The 7630-nt window shown below is 33.3% G+C and overlaps 1 protein-coding gene across 1 annotated transcript in view; it reads right to left on the reverse strand.

Moving 5' to 3' along the window:
* Window positions 1–7047, reverse strand: part of LOC112681793 — a 161759-nt gene extending 154712 nt beyond the window's left edge. The window contains exon 1 of the mRNA XM_025552112.1: window positions 6559–7047. The gene's annotated coding sequence lies outside the window, so the exon portion shown is untranslated. The remainder of the gene's footprint in view (window positions 1–6558) is intronic.
* Window positions 7048–7630: the final 583 nt, after the last annotated feature.

Consider the following 7630-nt stretch of genomic DNA (forward strand, 5'->3'; position numbering starts at 1 on the left):
CAAATAGTCGTTGGCTTTAAATTATACCCCCAATAACTTTCTCCACCGCCCGTCCACTTCAAGACGAATGCATACGAAATATTTGGTTTATAAGTATTCGGTGTTTACGGGTCAGAGAACTGCTGTTCAGATTTATCACATTAGTTCGTTTAGAACACGCGTGTAATTTGCGGAAATAATAAAATTTTATATACCAGCAGAACATTAAACTTTAAATATTTTACACGAAGTTTCTTTGGAGTATACAATATGTAGAACTCTATTTTTAGCTCGCACGCCGTAAAAACCATTCCGGCAGCCGAAATATGAACATTTCTGGCCAGAAAGTAAAACTTTCCGTATTATTGCGTTACACAAAAACAACACGAAAAAATCGTAATGTTAACTTTTACAGAAAAAACCGTTGGCTTCCGAAGTTAATACGTTCCTTATAACTTTTCATAAAGTTATGCATATCTGCATACTGTATACCACGGTGGTCGTAACACTGTGGTTTAACGATATAATTTTTACCACTAACATTTCACGATATAAAGTAATACACCCAACCAGAGGTGGCTCGTCAGGAGAAACTGAGACTGCGTCTCCCCTTAAAAATAAGCAGCTACTTCTAAATAATAACTATATAAAAATAATAATGTATAGAAATATTTTTATTTGAATTGAAAATATATTATACCATTTTATCTTTATTTATTATTAAAAAATCGAAGGCCACAAAATCTAAAACCTATAAATTATTATTTCGATGGAATTACTATTTTAGTCATTTCGACGACGGTCGCTGTTTTAGTGAAATTGTCGCCCATCAGGATCAACCGTAACATGTAATGTTATGGCTTGTTGGATGGAGAAATCCGAGGAAAATAAGCCGCGTATTATAGTCATTATTGAAACTGGGTTCACGACAATAATTTCCGTGCTACCTTGTCGTCATTAGTCGCTGTACGCCATCATCTGCGTAATCTAATGCGTATATCTGCAAGTTCGCAAATAAAATATATCGCAGAGTTCAATAAGTTTATAAACAAATTTAATATTGAATTAAGTTAAAAATATTAACTAAGTATAAAATGATGTCGTATAATAGTATAAATGTAGTATAATTATGTAGTGTCATTAATTTTCCGATAAATTATTTTTTTTTTTTTGTTCGTTGTTCTGTGGATTTTATGTTAAATGATTTAAATTTCCCTGAAATATTTACTCCTACACCAATACTGTACCTAACATAGTATCAGTTTCATTTCGTTTGAAATACACTCAGAACAATGATATTAAACGGATGTATTATAAGCCTAGAGCATTTAATAGTATGATCATCTGTTGACAGACAACGATAATGACAGACCAATGTGAATGCAATACTAGTCATATATATATATATATTTGTATTTGTTGGATTACCGTTTAAATTGCTTCTTACATATCGAATTAATTCCGTCATTAATTGTTCAACGCCTTAAGTTTACTAAATATATAATTAATTTATCTATGTACATCTACGTTACATAGCCTTTCAAATTAAAATATTTGTCAACACATTTTAAGTTCGCTTTGCACACGAAAAGAGGTTAAATATATATTTATAATATAAAAAATGTGTCCCTACATAATGAAACCTGGTTAATATAATATACCTTAAATAAGCCGCAAACTTTCAAACTTTTCTTTAACAGAATATGAAAGTCCTATACGATTCCGTCATGCATATTATAAACTATACTCCTGTTCTTATACGAGGTACTTACTTAAATTATAATCTACATTGTTTTCGTATACGTTTTTAGAAGTTTTTTCTAAGTATTTAAAATTACACACTTTAAATGACAACTGAAAGAGATAGCTAATGTTTTGTATAATTTAATTAAAAGTCCTAAAGGTTATCTTTGGAATTGTAACTATTGTTTCAATTTTTTCATCCATTAAATCCACTTAATACTCAATTGTGTAAATATTTTCAGATGTTTCTGGGGATATGTGATACGATTCAGTCATGTATTTTATATTTTTAATTAACATTAACCAGCGTATTGGTGAACGTGGTGTTGAGTACTACTTAAGCTACGCATCCATAGCAGTTAAATGTATACAACTTTATGTGCACTGCACAGTTTGAATAAATGAAATACAAATTAAAACCATTTTAATATATATCATATTAAGTATTGACTGTAGTTATTATGAAATTAAGTGACACCATTTTTTATTTTTCTGTTATGATTAACATTTTTTTATAGTGTTTATAACACTAAAATGTTTTTCTATAATTATATTGGGACAATTCACAACTATTGATCAATAAATGTTTTAAGCTGTAATTTATAATACAGTTGATTTATATAAAAGTGGTAATATATATTGAATATTTATACTTAAACATACATTTAATGTGAAAAATTGTATACTATATACTTAGCACTCAAATATGAGACTAAAAATGTTAAGAACGATTATTTTATATGATGGCATCATATTTTTTTTCATTTAATATACAAAAGTAAATAAATATAAACAAAATAAATGCTACTATCTTAGCTCTTTTAATAAACTCTGAGTTATACTAAATAACCCATCAATTTGATACTTGAACATTGTTGACTGACAATTTTTTAAATTGATGTACCTAATTAACAAAATATTTCACACAATACGAATTTCTAAGTGATATTTTTGCATTTACTTCCATCTTGTAAAACAATACTCATACAACATATCTCAGTTTTTTGGAAATTAAAATATAGCAAATTACTATAATAACTTAAAGTAATAATGTTCATAAGTATAGCTTTTCTTCAATATAAAAAAACAATCAATAACCTTTAAAGTACAATAAGCCTTAAAATATTAAATAGTAGTTCAAAACAAGTATAAAAATAAAGCAATTTATCAACAATACAATATAATAGGTTTATATATATTGGTTGAAAAGGTTCAGAACATTGATAGAATACCGTAACAAGTTACACAAGGACATTTATTTTGTTGTCAAGAGCTTAAACAACTCAACTGCACCTACTTTTAACCACTTTATACCCTTTTGGTTAGGAAAATGTAATTGTAATGAATGGAGAAGCACAAGATCAATTTAGATTATTTAAGTAATCTTTTGGCTTGAACTTTGACGTATATGTTAGTTTTAAAAAAATGTTGAGCATATTTTTCTGATTTGACATTGTTGAATATTTAATATTTATATATTTTTGTTACTTAGCGAAAAAAATATTGTCAAGTTTCATCCTTACATCATAGTTAAATCTTAAAGAAATATAAAAAAATGTGTCTCTCTAAATTCTATTCATTTATTCATTCCAGAGATGAATATATTTAATGTAAAAAATGTCATAAAAATCCTTACATCTACAGAATAGCCTGACAAAATAATTTCACGAATTTGGATAGTAAAATTCATTACTTTAAAAAAGATTTTTTACTTAAATTACTTTTAAATATTGAATCTATGAGTCCCATGATATAAATATTGATACTAAAATGTTTTTAAATTTAAAATATGTATTTACACCTGAGCATAGAAAATGTATAGATCATAAATTTTCAAAAACAAGAATAGTATTATATATGGCTTAAAAATAATAAGCATTATTTTTTCAAAAATCACAAAGTGTTATAAATTTGTAATTTTTGAGAATTACTACCTTGTATTCAAATTTTATATAATAATTAATAGCATATAAATATAAATGTTATGTTTAATTTTATTTACTCACTCATTTAAAATAGCTGCGCCTCTTCGTGGTAAACATTTGGTTGTAAATATTGAACTAGCATGTTTTTATTGATAAGAAACCATTAAATCGAAATCACAACGTACAGAATTATCATTGTTAACCGCTAACCGTAAGAATATTTTGGCTAATTACAAAAAAACATTCTTTCGACTCGAATTGATTAAGAATAAATAAACGAATTTAAAACTCCAAAAGCTCTGTTAACCGGAGTTCCAGACGCTCACACCCAGTCACAAACTCAAACATACGCCTAAGCCGCTACGAATGAAAAAATACCCATTCAGTATTTATTTCAATAACATAATCACAAATTATTTCAAATTCAAGCTCTCTAATCTGTCCATTATTTCCACTTTTTACTGATATATTATACACATTCTTTACTCTATTATATTCTCCAGTTCCGTTGCTTAATTAAACTAAAGTAACATACTTAATCACGTTGATTAAATCGATTTTGGTATTGGACATTTATTATATTATATAATTCTAGACATTTTATTCTTACTATTACTATACTATTAACAAATATTAAAATGTATATTTTAATCTATGTATATAATGAGTATAGCTGTCAAGCTATAATGACTTTTCGTTGAAAACTAACAAAAAAAAAAAAAAATCGAAAATCAACACAAACTATGATATGTAAAAACCTCCACTAGCTGCGTATATAATATTTGAATTAATTTGAAACTACCTACAAAATTTACTATTTGTGAACACACAATGGTATCAATATGGCCTTGGGTTATCGCAGGGGTCGTTGATTTCCGTTCTACATGCTATTAATGATTTCCCGATCCACAATTAAACAATTAACCCGAAGCTTTATACAATAAATACCATCTATCCGTCTCTGCCACACGAAGTTTTCCGGAGCGCATTACCCTCAGATATTTTTACTTCTGCCCCGTCGAGTTTGTACACGGCAAACGTTTGCTATTTTCCTTTATTGACTGCGACCGGAGCTTACGCTATAATCGTGATACATTATTATAAGTGCCGTTGCTTACGTAACAAATCTATAATTTTATCGGATCTCGGATCGCATCACGCCGTCGCTCGTCGTCGTCGAAACGTATGGTCATAAATATAATGTGAACAAAGCGATTTCGTTATCATGTATTACTATGGTAATGCTGCAGTTGATGATGACAAATACAATCTATATATTTATATATATATATATATATATAGATAAATTCATACAATAAAATAAAAATACAACATCCGACCATATAATTTATGTGTGTGTCTATATATAAAAATATATAAGGTGGCGATGATATTTTAGTATATACGATTTTTTACTATGATATATTTTAGATTATTTTGAACCATTGGTTTCTAACAAACATGCATCGATTTTCACGGAAGAACTGCAATGTTCAACGATTTTTAGACGAATCGAGCTGATTTTAGTTACAACAAAATAATAATCGCATTCAGATCATAAGGGTAAGAATAAATGTTATATTACGGACTGCAATTTTCCTACCCAAAATTGACACTTTTCCGCGTCACATCATATCGGAATATCGGTCGGCCGGCTGTGTGAAAACACCGCGTGCAGTGGTGTCGAATACGTACTAAATACGGTGAAATTGCACCACCTGGCATTAATGGTCGGTACAGGGTATATAGTGGATGGTTAACATTAACAGTCTATTTAATACTTATAATGTTTCAAATTAATAATTTTGAACAACTTAATAAACTTATAGCAGTAAATTAATGAGATAAGTGTTTTTGAGATTTTCTGAAGGGGCAAGTGAGGTAGTTAATAAATATTTATACAATAAGTACCATGTATTGAAAACGAATAGGGGCCTGTTGACCATACATACCATGCGTGTAGATGTGAAATGTAACTCGACGTTTATTATAAACGAAGATAACAAAATTAATACTAATATACGTGGTATGTATACTGTTTGGATACCTACCTGAAGGAATACGCGTGTGAAAAACAGACGATACACAAAATAATATTCCTGAAAAACGGATAATGTGCGAAAAGATTTCTAAAATACATCAATTATCTTGATATATGCGCATAATCGACCCACCCCATGACGTCGTTGGACTCTGATTAATGACTACCGTGTGAGCAAAGAGGAAAGAAAAGAACGAGAACTTTGTCAGAATATATGTATATATATATATATAACCATATACATGACGTCTATAAAACGTGCAGGAGAACGCGAATGATCGGAAAAGACGTGGTGCGATGTAATACGATAACGCCGAATCGGACTCGTGGAAGAGTAAAGTATAATTTTCGATAAACATAATTTAAAACGGATGTCGGTTGGATAGTAGGTGTAAAAAATACTATTAAGACGATATACTATCATATAACTCTCGGCTTGAGATTAACGGTATACAGAACTGACGCGAAATGATCACGGTGTGGCGAGTCAGTGACGGGAGTTGGCAAGGGGTGCCTGATAGAACACGGGTTCACATGAGTATTTGAGCTTGCAATTACCGTGTTTTTTTTTTTTTTTATTTGTTAACGAGACGATACGGCTACCGGGGTTAGTTTGGTTATGTTCGATAATGTTTGGTGTGGACATTATGAAAAAAAAAAAGTGAAAATTCGCTGTCTAGAACAATACTAACATAACCTTCAATACTATCCGATGAAAATTGTATACAACATGTGTTTTACATGGAGAGAAGCATAACAACTAGTATTACAACGGTGCATTTAAATTGAAACAAATAATATCTATAACACCGGGATTGTGCAATGGATATGGATACATGCATCCCATGGCGGTCTGCAGGTCGTACTCACATGTCATCGGAAAACGAAAGCGTCCCGCGTGTGTCGTAGTTGTCCGAGCGAAAGCGCGAATAAGGTGGTGACGGCGATCGAACGAGACGATGGAGAAGCCACGTGCCAAAACAGCAGGGATCTGGATGGTGGCGGCCGTTGACAGGGTTGTAGCGTCGGTAAAACCGTGCCGGAAGTCACGGCCGGACCGGAAGCGGAAGCGAACGGAATACGCGGTGGGCGAAGGCAGCACAAAACACTCGGCGTGGACACGCACACGTGACCGGTTGGCGTCTCCTGCGTATCCTGCTAACGGCCGGCCCGGGGCCGAGAGGCGGCGACGGCGGCGAGACGAGAGACGAGACTGGCGGAACTAGACGGAGCGGACGCAGCACGAGGGTTAGCAAAGGCGCGCGCGATTGAAGACGGCTCTCTACTTGCGGACACGAGACGGACCGGCCGCCGGCGTACGTACGCGACTGACTGACTGACGAGCGTGCGTGCGAGCGTGTTAGGTGGTGGCTGCGACGTCGGTGGTAGCGCATGGCAAGTGGTCCGCCTGCATCGACCCCCATCGATTGCGCGCGGCGACACGACGTCCGCCCGCCGACGCCTTGGATTTCGGCGGTGGCCGACTCGTGGCCGGGCGGCGACGAGTCTCTATTATCCTGCAGGACGATCTGACCGAGCGCGCAACGACACTGTACACATCGGAACCACCGCCCAACGGGGGACCAACGAAACAAAATCGTAAGAATATAAAAAAACATTTCCCTGTACAATCCAAGGACTGGTTAACAGGGATACGGATACAATAGTCCGCCGACTTCGGAATAACCGGTGAATAATTCGCTCCGTTGTTTCACGCTTACCGTCTTTGCAGCAATAACCATTAGAAGATCGCGTTCACCACGGAAAGATGGTCTACGCGTAGCCGATTTCGTGGTAAACAAAATTATATTGAACACTACAAAAACTTTTTTATCGTCAAATATTACCCAACGTTTTGTCGAACGTTCAAAATACTTACGTAAAAATTCGTGTCGACAGTCAATCCCGTTGATTCACGTTTTTTATCAAAATGTATTGTACT

The sequence above is a fragment of the Sipha flava genome, unplaced genomic scaffold, assembly GCF_003268045.1.
Source record: "Sipha flava isolate LNK unplaced genomic scaffold, YSA_version1 197_pilon_pilon, whole genome shotgun sequence".
Lineage (NCBI taxonomy): Eukaryota > Metazoa > Arthropoda > Insecta > Hemiptera > Aphididae > Sipha > Sipha flava.